The 18252-nt window shown below is 46.2% G+C and overlaps 1 long non-coding RNA gene across 1 annotated transcript in view; it reads right to left on the bottom strand.

The window, feature by feature from the left end:
- LOC110256782 overlaps positions 625–18252 on the bottom strand; it is a 115541-nt gene continuing 97913 nt past the window's right edge. Inside the window, exon 3 of the long non-coding RNA XR_002338764.1 lies at positions 625–670. This is a non-coding gene — a long non-coding RNA (uncharacterized LOC110256782). The remainder of the gene's footprint in view (positions 671–18252) is intronic.

The raw sequence follows: 18252 nt of genomic DNA, 5'->3' as shown, positions 1-18252 counted from the left end.
ATCTAAGTTCAAAAAACAGCCAAAGAACTCAGATGTCCACCAAGTGATGAACAGGCAAGTTAAATCTAGTGTATTCATACAGTGGACTATTATTCAGTTATGAAAAGATACGTGAGACACCAGGGGTGAGCCTAGAAGACACTGTCCTAAGTAAAAGCAGCCCAGCACAAAAGACAACATATTGTACAATTCCATGTGTATGAAATCTCTGAAACTGGCAAACTCAGAGACAAAAAGCAGAGGCTGGAGAGAGGGGGGGATGGGAGGGGACTGCTGCTTTTGGGGACGATGAAATATTCTGGTGCTACACAGTGGTGGTGGCACAGTCTTGTGAACGTGCTAAGACCCACCAAGCTGCACATTTTAAAATCATGCATTTTATAGAGTGTGAATTTTTCAAAAAAAAAAAAGCAAACAAAAAAACCAACATAGCAACAAACAAACAAGCCCAATTAGCCAGATCTGGGCAGTTGGTCTTCCTGTAAAGCTTACTGGGAGAGAGCTTTTCAGCAGAGTGTCCCTTCTCTCCAAGGGTCCCTGGAGCGGGTGGGAGTGGGGACAGATCTCCCTGCCCCTGGATTCTTTGTGGAGAGAAGGGTGCTCTCACGTGCCTTCTCTCTGGTCCTCGAATTGAAGCACCACGGGAATGGCTGGCTGGGCCTGGGACTGCCTGGGAGAAGATGAAAGTGACCAGTGAAACTGACCCCCCATTTCCCAGTCATCCCCGGGGCTGAGTGAGGAAGGATTCCTAGGGAGATGACATGATAGATATTCTGGCGGAGAACCAAGGGCTGCCCCCTGAAGTTCTGGTGGCTGAGGGATGGACATGCTTGGTCACTGCAGACTTCCATACGCCCCCATCCCCAACATCAGAGGAAAGTGAGTGAGAAGCTGCAGATCAAGTTGCATAAGGGACCATCGGAGCCTGGGAGAGCTGTGAGGAGCCAGCCCTCCAAGAGGGGCTGAGAAAATAAGCGGCATCAGCAGAGATGACCAACGGAAGGCGAGAGAACGACCACTCCAGGTGACAGTCGCTTAGGGAGGTGTTTTTTCTCCACCCCCCCCAACCCCTCATCACCTCACCCCCACCCCAAGACTCAGGCAAGGCAGGGGCACTGTCCACAGTTAGAAACCCACGATTCCTCCCTCCTCCCAGAGCTGCCTGGATTTCTGGCTCCAGCAGCTTAAGGGATTTTCACTGAAGTATGAGACTGACCTTCAGAAGTGAGTGGGACAAAGTCTTATTACCTGGATGAGGCTGCTTTGATGAAAGAGACTGACAATTAGACAATGAAAGCAGGGAAAGAGGGCTTTGTGAAGCACAGGGGATTGTTTTTTTTGTGAAAAACTCTTTCCTGTACTCTAGCACAGCTGAACTCTTCAGTTAAGCCAAGCAAGAGACATCACCGAAGGCTGGAAAAATGGAAGAGAAATACAGCACAGGGACTAGCTGGTCACCTCGCCTGCCTCTCCAGGGCATCACCTGGCCCCCTTGACCACCTGGGAGCTCCCGATGTTTCCTGGGTTGATGGAGATGGACAGTTGGTTTTTACTTCCCTCTTTCAGCTGCATCTAAAGCTCCTCTCCTGAGTTTTTATTTCCTGGCCTGACCTCTTCTTAAAATTTCTGACAGAGGAACCTCACCCACCTGCAGGGGTGCAGACCCAGCTTCTGGCCTCCACAAGAGTCCCGAACAACATTCCTGCACCAGGTCTGCTCCATTTCTAAGTTACGCAGCCTCTTCTGACACCACAGGTGAGGTGTGACTTAGCCAAGTTCAGTCGTGTTTCTTTTCAGGCTCTTCCCATTAAGGTTTACAAGATCTCAGGGTTCGTTCTCTCCTAAGGTCTCCCAATTTCAGCAGGTGCTGTCATGCCCATTTGACAGATAAGAAAACTGAGTCTCTGAGATGTTAAGGGACTTAGTCAAGGCTGCAGCTTAGTAAGTGTCAGAAATTTCCACCATTCCTACACATTTAGAATTCCTAAATTAAAACTTTCCCAACCTGGGAGTTCCTGCTGTGGCGTAGCAGAAATGAATCTGACTAGTATCCATGAGGATGAGTCCTATCCCTGGCCTCACTCAGGGGGGCTAAGGATCTGGCATTGCTGTGAGCTGTGAAGTGTGTCACAGACGTGGCTTGGATTCCGCGTTGCTGTGGCTGTGGTGTAGGCCAGTGGCTACAGCTCTGATTCAACCCCTAACCTGGGAACCTCCATAGACTGCAGGTGCAGCCCTAAAAAAAAAAAAAAAAAAAGGCAAAAATGAAATAAAACAAAACAACCCATCCTGACCTACCCCTCCAACCAGATAGGGAAACTCTCCTTTTCAGATTGCAGAGGGAAGCTTCAAATAAATTTCCAATCATCTCTCAGTACACAGAAACACACATAAATTACATTTAATAGAATTAACTGGGGACTTTCTGGAGCAGGGAACATATCCATGGAGACTAATTCCACTCAAATAGATTTTTAGAAAACACTTCTAAATAAAAGAACAGACTCCAAAAACAGTTTAGACAACACAGAAGGAAAAAAACCAAAAAACTGTCCCCTAATGAGGGATAATGCTCAGGATGGGAAACAGAGCAGTGAAGATTGGAAACGCTGGCTCTACATAATGCTCGTTTTATATTTGGACAGGCTCATCGATGTAACTGTGTCATGAAACATCCCCCCAAGAAAACAGCCACGTTGACGCCGCTGTGTCACAATGTCTTGCTTTGGATCAGGGGCCGATGAGAAAGTGGAGGGTGAGAGAGGTCAAGGGACTGATTCAAGACAGAAAGGATGAATGAGGTGAGCGCGGGGAGCTTGTCCGGATTGAGTGCTTATTTATCCCTTGTCCTGGGGTGGCTGGCCAGGCATGTGGCCAGTAGGACAAGAACGCATGCCCGTCTTTGATTGGGTCCTTCCAAGTCCTGAGTCTGGGCACACAGCAGGTGCACAATGAATGCTGATCCCATGATTGCATTTCAAGCATGGTAAAGGGCCCTTGTTTCCCTTATCAATTGCAACTAATATTTCTTCCCTCTTCTTCATGGTATAGGCTATAATCAATAAGAGCATTAGTAGCAAGGGATGAGCACAGAGTAAATAAGCATGAACCTGATGGTTTAGGATATATTAGATTTAATTTTCTTTCTTTAATTATATGTGCCTAAGGGATATATAATTCATTCTTTAGAGGGAGAGAAGGAGGAAGAAAGAGAGAGAGACACAAATGGAAAATAAAGGGAATTTCTAGGAGGGGCCTGAATCGCAACCCCCTGAATGTTTTTCAGCAAGAAAGAGCTGGTGGGGGTGGGTGGGGTGGGGGGCAGCACTGCAGAGCGTCAGGAGTGGGGGTGTAAGTGGGATGACCATCCCTGCACTCGGCAAGGTTTTAAGCCAGCTCACCAACTCCAATGGGGATAAAAGGCTCAGCCCTGTGAGTGGGACCATGTTGGGCCCCAACTCCATCCACCTAGGATTGAAAGTGTGTCCAGGACATGGAGGGGATGGCCACCCAAGGTCAAGTGTGATCTCTGATCCATCACATCACTCCCTTCCCCAAGTTCAGGGACCCAGCCTTGCTCTTCCATCTACCCTCGAGCCTTGCCCAGAGCCAGGGGCAACACAGAGGCCCATGAGAGTGGGTTGAATGAACAGATGAGCCAATGAATGAATGAGTGAATGAATGAACTGTTTACATCTGTGGCTAGTACAAACTCCTCTTTCGACTTTAGGAACCACTCTCTCTTTCCCTCGCTTTGAATCGTCTCTTCTGTGTTTTGTAACGTTGCGACGCCCGGCATCCCTTGCACCCTACATTTACACCCAGTCTGAAATCCTTGTGCTGGGGACAAATACAAAAACACCTTAGAAAACACTCCAATCCTAGGTCAGCTGAAGCCAATCCATCTTCTATCCATGGCTGGAATGTATGTGGGAGGGGATTTATGTTTACGCAGCTGCAACATAAGCTATTTATAACCAGGTTTATCCTCAGGAGTTTCTGGCTGAATTCCATCTTTCAAGATATTCTTAGCCCCAGAGATTCCCTTATCACATGGGATGAAAACTGGTCTTTGGATCACAAAACACTGTTAATCCCCAAAGTAGGTGTTTTGAACTCCTGCGCTGGCCAGTTTTACGATCTCACAGTGGGTCTTGACCACCTGGTGTGCAGAAAGTTGTCCATGAAGTCAGGCCGAGGGCACACTGGGGCTGAGACAGGGTCTTTGGGGCTAGAAGCCCAGCTCTAGCCCTCTCTCTTTTTTTCCCCTTTCTTTTCTTTTCTTTCTTTTGGGGTGAGGTGGGGGGGCTGAAGTTGCAGCATAAGGAGATTCCCAAGCTAGAGGTCTAATCAGAGCTGCAGCTCCAACCTACACCACAGCCACAGCAACTCCAGATCCATGCTGCATCTGTGACCTACACCACAGCTCATGGCAATGCTGGATCCTTAATCCACTGAGTAGGGCCAGGGATCAAACCCTTATCCTCATGGATACTAGTCGGGTTCATTACCAGTGAGCCACGACAGGAACACCTTCTTTCTTTTCTTTTTTTCTTTTCTTTTTTGGCTGCATGTGGAATTCCTAGGCCAGGGGTCACATCGAACCACAGTTGTAACCTACCCCACAACTGCAGCAAAGCCAGATCTTTTAAGCCACTGTGCTGGGCTGGGGATTGAACCTGTGACCTGGTGCTGCAGAGATGCCACCGATCCTGTTTCGACACCACAGGAACTCCTCCTGTCCTCTCTTGATAGTGACATATGGAGGTGCCACCAGCTGAGTTTATCCACGAGTGAGGTGGCGTAAAAAGGTCAGCTGGCCAGGCTGAATGTATTTAACAAGTTAACTTAGGTCACAGAACACTGGCTATGTGCCAGAGCTGTTCTAAATGCTTTGCACGCATTCATGTATTACCTGACTTGATCCTCAGGATCCAGTGGGCTTTTTCCCATCATCACGTTCATGTTACCTGGGAGACACGGGACCAGGACGCCTTGAAATCCATGTTCCTGTTCTATGGCTTGTGGGCAGCGGGGCAGAGGAGAGGGATGGAGTTAGGTCCCAGCCAGGTTGCAGGGTTTCTCATCAAAGGCCGTGTTGCCTTTCCAGCTATGGCCTCTGGGCGTGAGACCTCACCTCTGATAGCCACTACTTCTGTGCCATGGGGGCTAACTCAACAATAATATCCACTTCATTAGGTTGTGCTGAAGATGAAAATTAATGACATCTAGTGACGCTTGGCCCCTAGGTTCTGTTGAAAAATGGAGTCATTTTTATGAGGTTCAAGGTTAGAAATTGGAGAAACATGAATCCTGACTTACATGAAATTTAATTTCCTTCGTATCTAAATACAGGTTGGACTAACTAAAAATGGAAACCTGCTTTTCCTTTAAAAGTCATTTTTATCAGCTAAATGTCCCAGGGCTATTTCTTATGACACGAAGTTCCCAGGACAGCCCTGGGTTTCCAACGCTATTCGTTTAATGGATCAGGGGTTCTATTCCACAGAGAGGAGAGTTAGTTCTAAACCTGGCAGTCAGGTCTCTCTGGGGGGGGGCTCTTTGTTTGGACTTTTTGTACATTGAAAAAAAAAATAAAATGTCCCCCCTCCTTCCCTATAAAAGGCCATCCCACTTATTGATTAAAATATCGCTGGCAAGCTTCTTAGCCTTAGCGTTGATGTGCTCCCCATCATGGCCTTTTTTTTGGCCATTGCGGATGGGCAGGGGCATTGGCTGAGGAGCCAGCACGCCAGCATGCATTCTTTTTTTTTTAAGGGCCACATATGCGGCATATGGAAGTTCCCAGGCTAGGGGTCCACTTGGAGCTGCAGGAGCCAGCCTACAGCACAGCCACAGCAATGCAGGATCCAAGCCGCATCTGTGACCTATACCACACAGCTCATGGCAATGCCAGATCCTTAACCCACTGAGTGAGGCCAGGGATCAAACCTTCGTCCTTATGGATACTGGTCAGATACATTTCCACTGAGCCACGATGGGAGCTCCAGAAGGCATTTCTAACCCCATTTCACAGAGGGAAGCCTACATCTCCATGTGGCTCCTTGACCTTTTCAAGGTCACACAGTTAGATATTGATGGTACTGGGGTCCCAGCTCCCTGCCAGCACCCAAGTCCGTGCTCCCTAAAAATGTATCCTGTGCAGTAGGCCAGGCTTTATCTATCTTTGGGCTTTGAAAAATTATAATATCTTTGATGTTTAAGCCACTTTGGGACAAAATATTTGGACAATTAACAATCACACATGTTCTTATCCCTTAATAGTAAACAGGCCAAACATGAACCATTTCAAGTTTCTCTTATGAACCATCATCATCCTACTTCATCATATAGAGGCGGTGGTTGAGGGGGGACCCACTTCTTCTCCACACAATGCCCCAAATACTGTAGCTTCGAATATTTTTGTCTTTATATTTACTTTATCATTTTTTGCTGAATAAAACTACAGACATTATGATGTATTACCCTTAAATATTTCAGGACACTCCTCTAAAAAATGAGGACACTTTCTCACCTAACCATGTCACCATAACCACAGCTGTAACAAAATGAATGTCATCTTCTGGTCGGTCTATATATTTGAATTTCCCCAGTTGTCCCAGAAATGTCTTTTACAGCTGGTCAAATTCTCTTTCGAAATTCTTGCCCTTGGGAAAAAATAGCTGATCTTGTCTGGAAACTGACATTTGGAGGCCTGTCCCCACAAAAGGGGTCAGAAGAGGCTTGGATAAGCCCCGTGAAAACTCTTCATGGAAACACAGAAAAACCAAACCTCATGGCAAATGTGAGATGCACCTGCAATCAGGCAGTGTCCACATGTACAGGTTAAATTTAAAACTCAGTGGTGGCTTTCCCTGTTTGTTATCTCTTGTAGCTCTCTGGTGCTAACATGTCTAACTTCTCCCGCTGCTGAAGGCTTGACTCATCTTCCCCCCTGGCGGACACTCAACCAGGACAGTGGACAGCCCCCACCCAGCTCTGATGGCCACAGGCAGAAGTTCAAGGGCTGCCTATTTTGAATCTCAGAGCCCTAAGCAGCAGGTCCAGAAGCTGCAGAAAGGTCACCTGTTCCCTCAGCAGCAACAGAAGCCATCTGGTTTCCCTGAGGGTGAGGGGACATGGGACTTTCAGTTTTAAAACCAGGACAAGTTGGCCACTCCACTCCCAAGGGCCCTCTGGTGGTCCTTGTGGTGAAGCTTTTCCATTTTACTTGGGCTGACAGTCCATCAACCATCAGTTGAGCGGAGTCCTAGAGGGCTCTAGCAAGAAGGGGGGTGGGAAGGACATCACTGACCCCCACTGTGTGGCCAGTGCTTCGCGGAGCTGACCGGTTCACCCCAGGTAATACCCTCATGGGCAGGAGCAGAGGTGCTTCTCTCCTGTTCTCCAGCCAGTCTCCTGCCTGTATGTTAGCATGACTTGGGCAGCTTTTAAAATACAATTCGAACATCTCATCCTTCAAATAGAACTAGTATGAGAGTAGGCTTGCTAGCGAGGGGCAAGCTTACTGGCAGGGCCCTGGTACTCTGGGTTTAGATGCCAGATCTTTGTAGGCTGTCAGACTCCTCCCACCCCTGGAGAAAGAGCTCCTAGTCTAGCTGGCTCTTTATCTAGCCTACCCCAGGTAAGCTCCTGGGGTCATCTCCAGACAAACCAGCTTGTTGCCCCACACTGTCTTGAGTGAAGAGGTGAAAGTCACAGGGGGTTCCTGTTACACAATAGCCACAGCCACGCCTTGAATAAAAGTTGGTCAAATATGGAGTTCCCACTGTGGCACATCGGGATCAAGGATGTCTCTGCAGTGCCAGGGACGTGGGTTTAATCCCCAGCCCAGCACAATGAGTTGAGGATCCACCGCTGTTGCCACAGCTGTGGTGTGGGTTGAAGATGCAGCTTGGGTTCAAAACCTGGCTCAGAACTCCTAATGCTGTGAGGCAGCCCAAAAGGGAAAAAAAAAAAAAAAGTTGACAAAATATGACAAAATGCTCATGAGAACATAATAAGGTCAGCCAGACAATAAGCCGTGTAGAAGTGAAGACTCACAACGAGTCCTTAGGGACAGGGTGGTTTCAGAAGGCTTCCTGGAGGAGGTGGTGTGGACAGGAGAAGGCAGGTCCTGCTCGGAAGAGAATGGACTTCCCCATGATCATAGTCACAGAGGGAAAAAATAAGGCTGCCACTTCTTTTTCAGATTCTTGCATTTGAAGATCACTGATATTACCAGTGAATATAACTTGGAAGTTAAGCACACAGACTCCTGAGATAACTAGGTCTAAGTTCGGGTTTCTGGTTCTGTGACCATGGGCAAGAGAGAGTCCCTGTCTATAAAACTGGAAATAACAATAAAAATCTGCTTAATAGGAGTGCAGTGATGGTGAACAGATAATGCACGTGGCATGGGCAGTAGAGAGCCTGGGACATAATAAACTCCCCATAAATGCTGGTGAAGATTATTGCTACTATATTAACCAAATGCTTAGGAAGTTGCTCTAATTACCCGGGTCACATACCATCTCTCAAGATATTAAGGAACTTTCTCAGTGACAGCAGTTCTCACAGAAGACGGCTCCCCCTAAATGGGATAAGGACGTAGCTGAACCTGACCTTCAAGGCTCATGTTTGCAGAATCATCAGCTTAACTCTAGACCTATCTGATGTCTAAGTTTACTGGGGTTGTCAGAATAAAATACCACAGACTAGGTGACTTAAACCATAGAATCTTACTTTTCGTAACTCTGGAGGCTGGAAGTTTAAGATCAAGGTTGGCAGGTTTGGTTTCTCCCAAGGCCACTCCCTGGGCCTGTAGATGCTGCCTTCTTGCTCTGTCCTCACGTGGCCTTTCCTCTCTGCGTGCCTGTGCTAATGTCTTCTTATAAAAACACCTGTCATGGCTCAGGGGAAACGAATCTGACTTGCATCCATGGGGACACAGGTCCAATTCCTGGCCTTGCTCAGTGGGTTAAGGATCCTGTGTTGCTGTGAGCTATGGTGTAGGTCGAAGACGTGGCTTGGATCCTGCGTTGCTGTGGCTGTGGTGTAGGCCTGCAGCTGTAGCTCCGATATGACCCCTAGCCTGGGAACCTCCATGTGCCGTGGGTGTGGCCCTAAAAAGACAACAACAAAAAAAAATACCAGTAGGGAGTCTCAGCGGTAATGAACCCAACTAGTAACCAGGAGGATGCTGGTTTGATCCCTGGTCTCGCTCAGTGAGTTAAGGATTTGGTGCTGCCATGAGCTGCAGTGTAGCTGGAAGACTCAGCTTGGATCCTGCGTTGCTGTGGCTGTAGTGTAGGCCGGCAGCTGCAGCTCCAATTCAACCCCTAGCCTGGGAACTTCTGTGTGCCATGCATGTGACTATGAAAAACAAATAAATAAATAAAATAAAATAAAATAAAACAAAACCACCAGTAGGACTGGACCAGGGCCCACTGTAATAGCCTCATTTAACTTAATTACCTTTTTAAGGACTGTATCTCCCAACACAGTGGCATGCTGAGGTCCTGGGAATTAGGGCTTCAACAAATAAATTGGGGGGAGCCTAATCATAATAATAGCTAATATTATTAATATTATTATTAATAGCATAATAATAGTGCATAATAGCTGAGTTCTGGTTTCCAGTCAACTTCTATTGCTACAGAGCAGAGGGAGGCTCCAGTGGCTTTTATTGCCTGACTGGAAGAAAGTCTGGAATACTTCAAGTACACGTGACACCTGGTTCCATATGCTAGCTCTGCCTGGTGGGTCTGTCCGGAGCATTCAGAGATGCCACAAACCAGCAAGAGTTTCCAGCATACAAAACAATCACTTCCAAAGTGCTTCTGAGAAGTGAAAATGAGTTTTTAAATATGAATCATTTATTGAACGTAGCCGCTATTATGTGCAGCCAAGATTTCTCATTAATAGAGGGGCTAAAAAATGAATTTATAGCCAGTCTTGCATAATGAAATACGTATACTCTTTATAATTGCTAATGATTTAGGACAGATCATTCCCTTGTTTAGCTTTTATCTTAAATTAAATAAAATGAAATCATGTTGATGAGAGTCAACCAAAAGGAGAGGCAAAATAAAGCAGTTTTTTTAAAAGGTTTGGGTGCAGATGTGTGTTTTCAACATGCTTTCTCAACTTGTATATTGCTGACAATCTGGGAAATTTTATGATAAATTTTTGGCTTGTGGTGTTCGAAGGCAGAAGAACTATTCCAAATTACTGCGTTATCAAAGTATGGTCTTGCAGGCTCTTTTAGAGGTTTTTTGTTTGTTTTGTTTGTTTTTAGTAAATACTGAATCTTTAAAATGTTTCACTTACAGGACTCTTTAACACAGCACAAAAAAGAAAATTCAATTCATTAATTTTTTTTCTGCTCTAATAGCCTGGAGTGTTCACTTTATTTTCGCCAACACATCACACCAAGTCCCCACCTACACACACAAACTCCTGGGCACATATCCCGAGAAAACACCACCTTGAAAAGATTCGAGCATCCCAGTGTTCCTAGCAGGACTATTTGCAATAGCCAAGACATAGAAGCAATCTAAGTGTCCATTGACAGAGGACTGGACAAAGATGTGGTACATATATACGATGGAATCTTACTCAAAAAGATGAAATAAAGGCATTTGCAGCAACATGGATGCACCTAGAGATGATCATGTTAATTGAAGCCAAAGACAAAAATCATATGCTGTCACATCTACGTGGAATCTAAGAAATGATGCAAATGAAACTTATCGACAAAACAGAAACAGACTCATGGACACAGAAAACAAGCTTATGGTTATCAAAAAGGAGAGGGGGGAGTTATTTAGAAGTTTGGAATTAGCAAATACAAACTACTATACATAAAGCAGATAAACAACAAGGACCAACTGTATAGCATGGGAAGTATATTCAGTATCTTATAATAATATATAATAGAAAAGAATGTGAAAAAGGATATAAATATGTATATATATATATGCATAACTGAATCACTTTGCTGTACACTGGAAACTAACAGAGCATTGTAAAATCAAGTATACTTCAGTTTCTTAAAAAGCAATTAAGAGCTTAGAAAGCCTAGAAAGTGAGGTTTGAGTCCAAGGTTATTTTGGAGATTCTTTCATGTTCCTTTTTGTTTTGTTTTGTCTTTTCTAGGGCTGCACCCACGGCATATGGAGGTTCCCTACACCACAGCTCATGGCAACGCCGGATCCCCAACCCACTGGGCGAGGCCAGGGATTGAACCCACAACCTCATGGTTCCTAGTCGGATTCGTTAACCACTGTGCCACGATGGGAACTCCCTCTCATGTTCTTTTGTTGGCTTGAAAAGGTAGCCCCAAAGAAAACCAAGATGGTCCTCTTAGGCCTTTGAGGATCTTGATTTGCTCATGAACGCATTCACCATTGATTATTTTATTCTTCTATCCAATTTTCCTTTCTGGGAAAGCCTCTGACGTAGATTTTAAATGTCCCATTAACCAGAATCTAATTTATAGCCAGCCATGAGGATAGGAATCGGCAAAAAAAAGCTTTGCGATATGGCTTAATTTACATGGCTTTATTGAGTTATAAAGCATAGATTAGCTCTTAAAGCATAAATCTCCCCAGGGATGGGTGGCCTAACGAATTGCTGTGTTCCTAAAAGAAGTGATATTTCCTTTCTTCTCATTTATATCATGTAAATCCTTTTATGTTATAGCACCACTGAATAGACAAACACTAAAATGTTGTTGGATTATTTAATCAGAAACTCCCTATTTTATTTGGTAAACACACTTGCTGCCTGACTTGCATTAGAGAGGCAGAGAGAGTGGTGGAAGCAGCAGGATGGGTGCTGGGCCCTGGGGCTGAGTCATGACAAGTGGATGCTGTGATACTGCATCAATGCCGGTGACCTCTTAGGAACTCCAGCTTCCATGACCTTGCTGAATTTTTTGCCTTTTTCTTTAGGGCCACACCAGTAGCATATGGAGGCTCCCAGACTAGGGTCAAATTGGAGCTGTAGCCACCGGCCTACACCATAGCCAGAGCAACACGGAATCTGAGCCATGTCTGTGACCCACACCACAGCTCACGGCAATGCTGGATCCTTCACCCACTGAGCGAGGCCAGGGATGGAACCTACCTCCTCATGGTTACTAGTCAGATTCGTTTCCACTGAGCCATGATGGGAAGTCCTGAATTTTTTATTTTTATTTATTTTTTGCTTTTTGGGGCCACACTCATGGCATGTGAAGTTCCCGGGTTAGGGGGTCAAACTGGAGCTACAGCTGCTGGCCTACACCACATCCAGGGCAATGCCAGATCTAAGCCATGTCTGCAAACTACACTGCAACTCGAAGCAACACCAGATCCTTAACCCACTGAGGGAGGCCAGGGATTGAACCTGCATCCTCATGGATACCAGTAGGGTTCTTAATCTGATGAGCCACAATGGGAACTCTTTGCTGATTTTTAATGAGTCTGCAATTACCCTCTCCATTGTCTAGTCTATTAATCAGCCACCTTTACAAAGGTGACTTGTCAGGCGAGGGACTGCAGGGATGGGACATGAAACCTGGGGTTTCCCAAGGACAGTTCAAAGGTTAGAGGACAGAACAGTGGTCTCAGAGTCAGTCCATTCTGGAATCTGACAGATGGCCTTTTAGTCCTGGCTCTGTCACTTACGACCTTGAAGGGCTTAAGAAATGCATCCAAATCCACACAGAGAGTAAATACCACGGCACAGGGTAGGGGGTGGGGAGGATTAAATCACTCCAATTATTAGTGTCTGGCGCATTCGGTCATGTTGGCTGCCATCATCCTGAATACGGTGATATTTACCAGGGCACAGCTCTGCGGAAACTTAGCCATCATGTGACATGAGCAATAGCCATAGAAAAGTTAGCAAAATCAGCTGGTTTGTAATCCACTTGATTCTCTCTTGCCAAATTTCCACTTCATTTGATACGAAGTAGATACACTTAAGCACCAAGAGTTGGAGATGCTGCAATTCACAAATGTCTGCCAGCTGCTCCAAGCCTTTGAAAAAAACCTGTGATCACCAATATACACAAAGTCAGCATTCTGCTCTGACGCCCACCATCTGAAGAGTTTCACGTCTCGGCAAAATTAGCCCGTCAGTGACTCGCGTGACCACAGTCCACCTGAAGGTCAATGCAGGGGAAACGTCTCTGCCCAGGAGCGTGTGCTGCCCAGTCCACAGGCTGGACCGACGTCTGTCCTTTACAGCTGGACCGGCTCTCATTTCAGGGCTTCACTGTCTCCTGGCCTCCCAGTGAGAGAAAGCTATTCTCCTTCCACAGCGAGGGGTGAATAAGACAGAGAAAAAAATTCCTTCTCTATGCACGGATGTCAGGACGAATCATAAGAGGAGAAAGTGGAGAGCTGGGGACATTAAAGCCGCGGGGCTCCCCAGCTGGCAACTCAGCAGTTCCTTCTGGCGGGGCTGTGTGGAGCCGAGTGTCATGGGGCCCTGCAGAGCATCATTTATCAAGGCAAAGACTGCAGGCCCGCTTCTCCCCGCTGCGACGCTGGCTCCCCACAGCCGCTTCCACCATCCACGACAGCCACTGTGAACAGCAGGTGGCATTTCTCTCTGCTGCCGTATCCCAGGATTCAGACGACATGACCATACTCCCTAGAGGCAACCTCTGGGGTTGAGGGGCTGCAGCTCACAGCTCAAGGTACAGGTCTGCCGAGGGTCCAGGGGCGGCTCTGGTGCCTCCCAGCTCCTTCAAGGAACTGGGCACCGCTTCCCAGGCAGCTGCAGTGTCGTCAACCCGCCTTTTCCTGCCATTCCTTCTCGCTCCTCCCTGAAGCCTCACTGACTTGGTTAAGACATCCCTCCTCTGTCCCCCTCCCCAAACCCACCCCTTGGGGCCCTGAGGGAATTCGATTTCCAGCTCTCCTGTACTTTGGCAGGTCACTGGGGCAGTGAGTTTGGGGAGATGGAGGAAAAGTCAACTTTTTATCATTTTTCTTGGCAGTCTACTTGTGCGACCTGGAGATTACATCAGGACAGAGGGTGAGAGGCAGGAAGACCAGAGCAAGAGAGGAAGGTAGGAGGGCCCGCACACTGGGAAGAAGCTTTTTTTTTTTTTTTTTTTGGTCTTTTTGCCTTTTTCTAGGGCCACTCCTGTGGTATATGGAGGTTCCCAGGCTAGGGGGTCTAATCAGAGCTGTAGCCGCTGGCCTATGCCACAGCCACAACAACGTGGGATCCGAGCTGCGTCTGCAACCTACACCACGGCTCACGCAATGTCGGATCCCTAACCCGCTGAGCAAGGCCAGGGATTGAACCCACAACCTCATGGTTCCTAGTCAGATTTGTTAACCACTGCACCATGACGGGAGCTCCCAAGGAAGATGCTTTTGATTGCAAGGAAGAGAATATCTGAATGTAGACTAAAGACAGGTAAGCGGTAAGAGCTTTTGCCCCCACATCATAAGAATCCGAAGGGAGCTGATTTGAGGGGTTGGTTCAACAACTCAGTGGTGTCTGGACACCAGTTGGTGCCTCTGCTCTTTTTCTGAGCCCCAAAGTCCAAAAGCCAGAGCAGGGTGAAGCCTCATCCTATTGCTCTCAGAGAGGGCATTCTTGCCATGAAGACTGTCTCAGGATAGTTTTCCTCAAAAGTCTCCGGATGGGAGTTCTGGTTGTGGCGGAGTGGAAACAAATCTGACCAGGATCCACGAGGATTCGGGTTGGATCCCTGGCCTCACTCAGTGAGTCAGGGATCCGGCATTGCTTTGAGCTGTGGTGTAGGTCACAGAGGCGGCTCAGATCCTGTGTTGCTGTGGCGTAGGCCAGCAGCTCCACTATGACCCCTAGCCTGGGAACTTATGTATGCTACAATGCAGTCCTAAAAAGGACAGAAAAGAAAAGAAAAGAAGAAAAGTCTCTGGACCAAATTAGGTCCCATGACTGTCCGCGGATCAAGAGGAGCTGGAAAGTGAGGTTTGACATATTTGGCCTCAATTTATCCAGGCTCCACCAGCAAGGACATAAATGCGGGATGGTGATTGCAGAGTCAACAAACAGCTGGGTGCTGGGCACTGTCGTTTCTGGGGCTTGGGTGCTGGCACCATCTCTTTGCCCTTCCTCCCCAGTACACTCTAAGACTATTTTTGCAAATGCCCAGATGTCTTTCTCCCTATCTCCTCACTAGGGACCATATGTATGAACTCATGCGTTCAGCTGTGTGTGTTCATGTAGGAAAATTCTGCGCCAGGTACAGGTTATGTGTGCATATGAGAATTAGCCCCATTTTCAAAGAAGCAACAAGATAACAGCATAAATAACTAGTGGGAGAATATAAATGCCTTTATCCCTTTATTGGATCAGAGGGTTTGGACCTGGGCTCTGCTATTAATTTAAATGCTTTAGCAAATTAGGAATCACTGTGGCAAGCTTCCTGATTCCTTTCACCATCAAGCAAAAAGCCCAACTTAAGATGGAGATGTGGGAGTTCCTGTCATGGCTCAGTGGTAACCAACCTGACTAGCATCCATGAGGACATGGGTTCAATCCCTGGCCTCGCTCAGTGGGTTAAGGATCCTGTGTTGCCATGAGCTGTGGTGAAATTCCAATGCCCCAGGTGCAGCCCTAAAAAGAAAAAAAAAAAAAAGATGGAGATGTGTTTCTAACATGTGGGCTAGAAAATGTTTGAAAGGAAATGTAGAAATGTGTAAAATATAGAAAATATTTCTGAGATTTTATAAACCATACCACCAAATGACAAATACCTACGGTTACCCAAGGAAGGAGAAAGAAACCAACTTGGTGACCATTTTACAGATGAACTTACTGAAATTCAGAGGCAGTAAATGTTTATTTTTTTCGTTGTCATTTCTTTTTTTTTTTTTTTTTTTTTTTTTTAGGGCTGCACCTGCTGCATATGGAAGTTCCCAGGCTAGGGGTTAAATCGGAGCTGCAGCTGCTGGCCTACCCCACAGCCACAGCCACACCAGATCTGAGCTGCATCAGCGACCTATGAAGCATCTTGTGGCAACAGTGGATCCTTAACCCACTGAGTGAGGGGGAGGATCGTACCCACATCCTCAGGGATATGAGTCAGGTTCTTAACCTGCTGAGCCACAATGGGAACTCTGAGGGCAGTAAGTATTTAGCTTAAGACTTAGCACGATGATCCATCTTGACGGAGTTACTGTATTTTTATCGTATCAACAAAAACCCAATGCTCTAATGATTAATAATGTTCTTTAAATTCTTCAAGTGTGCAGTGAATGTTCTATTTTATGTAAATTATATGTATATATATACACACACATACACATGTACATACACACACACACATATATATATATATATATATATTTTTTTTTTTTTTGGTCTTTTTAGGGCTGCACCCACAGCATAGATGTTCCCAGGCTAGGGGCTGAATCAGAGCTGTAGGTACTGGCCTACACCACAGCCACAGCTATGCCAGATCCCTGACCCACTGAGTGAGGCCAGGGATCTAACCCACATCTTCATGGATACTAGTCCAGTTTGTTACCAATGAGCCACAGTGGGAACTCCTGAAAATTGTATTTTAAAATTAGTCCCAGTAGGAGTTCTCATCATGGCTCAGCGGAAAGGAGTCTGACTAGCATCCGTGAGGACACAGTTTCGATCCCCGTCCTCGTGCAGTGGGTTAAGGATCCGGCGTTGTCATGAGCTGTGGTATAGGTCGCAGGTGCAGCTCGGATCTCGTTGCTGTGGCTGTGATGTAGGCCAGCAGCTACAGCTCCTATTGGGCTCTTAGACTGGGAACCTCCGTATGCTGGGAGTGCAGCCCTAAAAAGACACACACACACACAAATTAGTCCTTGTAACACCTACTGCTCATGAACTTCTTTTTCCTTCATCTTTGCACGGGAAATATGGTCTTGATATTTCTGAAGCATGCAAATGACAAGGCTCTTGAGTGCACGCAAGTTCTGTCTCACTCTGCATAATGGCTTCCTGGGCTGCTCAATCAGGCAGTAGAACAAGCTTTTTGGGGGGACAAAAAGGCATCAGGCTTTGTGTCTGATGAATGGCAGTGTACCTGACCCACCAGAAAGTGGGTGGACGTGAAGGATGCGAACTCATCTGAAAGGTGCCGATTTTCCCTGGGTAAACCAAGCATAAATGTGCCAGAGAATAACACCCACCCACTCATGGCCAGAATCACAGCTTGAGAGTGCTTCTCTCCATCAGAAATTTCCAAGACTCAAAACATCTACCTGTCACCCTTTTGTTTATTATTTCTGATGCAAGATGCCTATAGTTGTTAACAAAATGTGTGATTTTTCTACAGAAAATCACCTGGCTGGGAAGGCAAAAGCCTTTTTGAATGGGTACCAATCTATTGTTTGTAAGTGAAATTTTCACCTTCTAGAATAATAGGGTTGTTCTAAGAAAGGCCTTTACAGAGCGTCTATTTGAACTCTCTTGCTTTGAAGCTAAAGACTCCGAGCCAGGGAAGGTGAAAAATTAACATAAAAGCAAACACAAAGCTGGTACTTAAATTGTCCTGAGTGTTCTCATAACGCAATTATTTGTTATTACCAAGACATGGTAACTTCACTGTAGAAAATTTTGATACGCACAAGGAAGAAAAATAAACACACCTCTAGTTGCCCCACTCTTAAGTCATTCTTTTGGAATGCTTTTCTTGCAACCTGCCAGCCTATACCACAGCCACAGCAACACAGGATCTAAGTCGTGTCTGCAACCTACACCACAGCTCTTGGCAACACTGGATCCTTAGCCCACAGAGCGAGGCCAGGGATTGAACCTGCAACCATATGGTTACTAGTTGGATTTGTTTCTGCTGTGCCATGACAGGAATTCCAAGACTCCTAACTCTTATGCATTCTTTCTTAGATACCAATATCATTAAATAAAAGATTATCTAAAGTAGTTATTAAAAAGTGCTATAAATGGATATAAGCAGTACCTACAATAATAAAATTCCTAGATAGAAAGTAGAAAGGCAGGAATTCCCATTGTGGCCCCGTGGGTTAAGAATCTGACTGCAGGGGCTTGGGTCACTGTGGAGGCAAGAGTTTGATCCTAAGCTTGGTGCAGTGGCTTAAAGGATCTGTACATGGGTCGAAGTGCAGCTGCAGCTCAGATCTGATCCCTTGCCTGGAAACGGCCATATACCACAGGAGTGGCCATGAAAAAAAAAGTAGAAGAGTAGATGCCAGAGGCTGTGGGGAGGAAGAAAGGGAGTTGTGTTGAAGGGGTATA

Source organism: Sus scrofa, chromosome 14, assembly GCF_000003025.6.
Source record: "Sus scrofa isolate TJ Tabasco breed Duroc chromosome 14, Sscrofa11.1, whole genome shotgun sequence".
Classification (NCBI taxonomy): domain Eukaryota; kingdom Metazoa; phylum Chordata; class Mammalia; order Artiodactyla; family Suidae; genus Sus; species Sus scrofa.
This window is presented reverse-complemented; position numbering and strand designations above follow the sequence as displayed.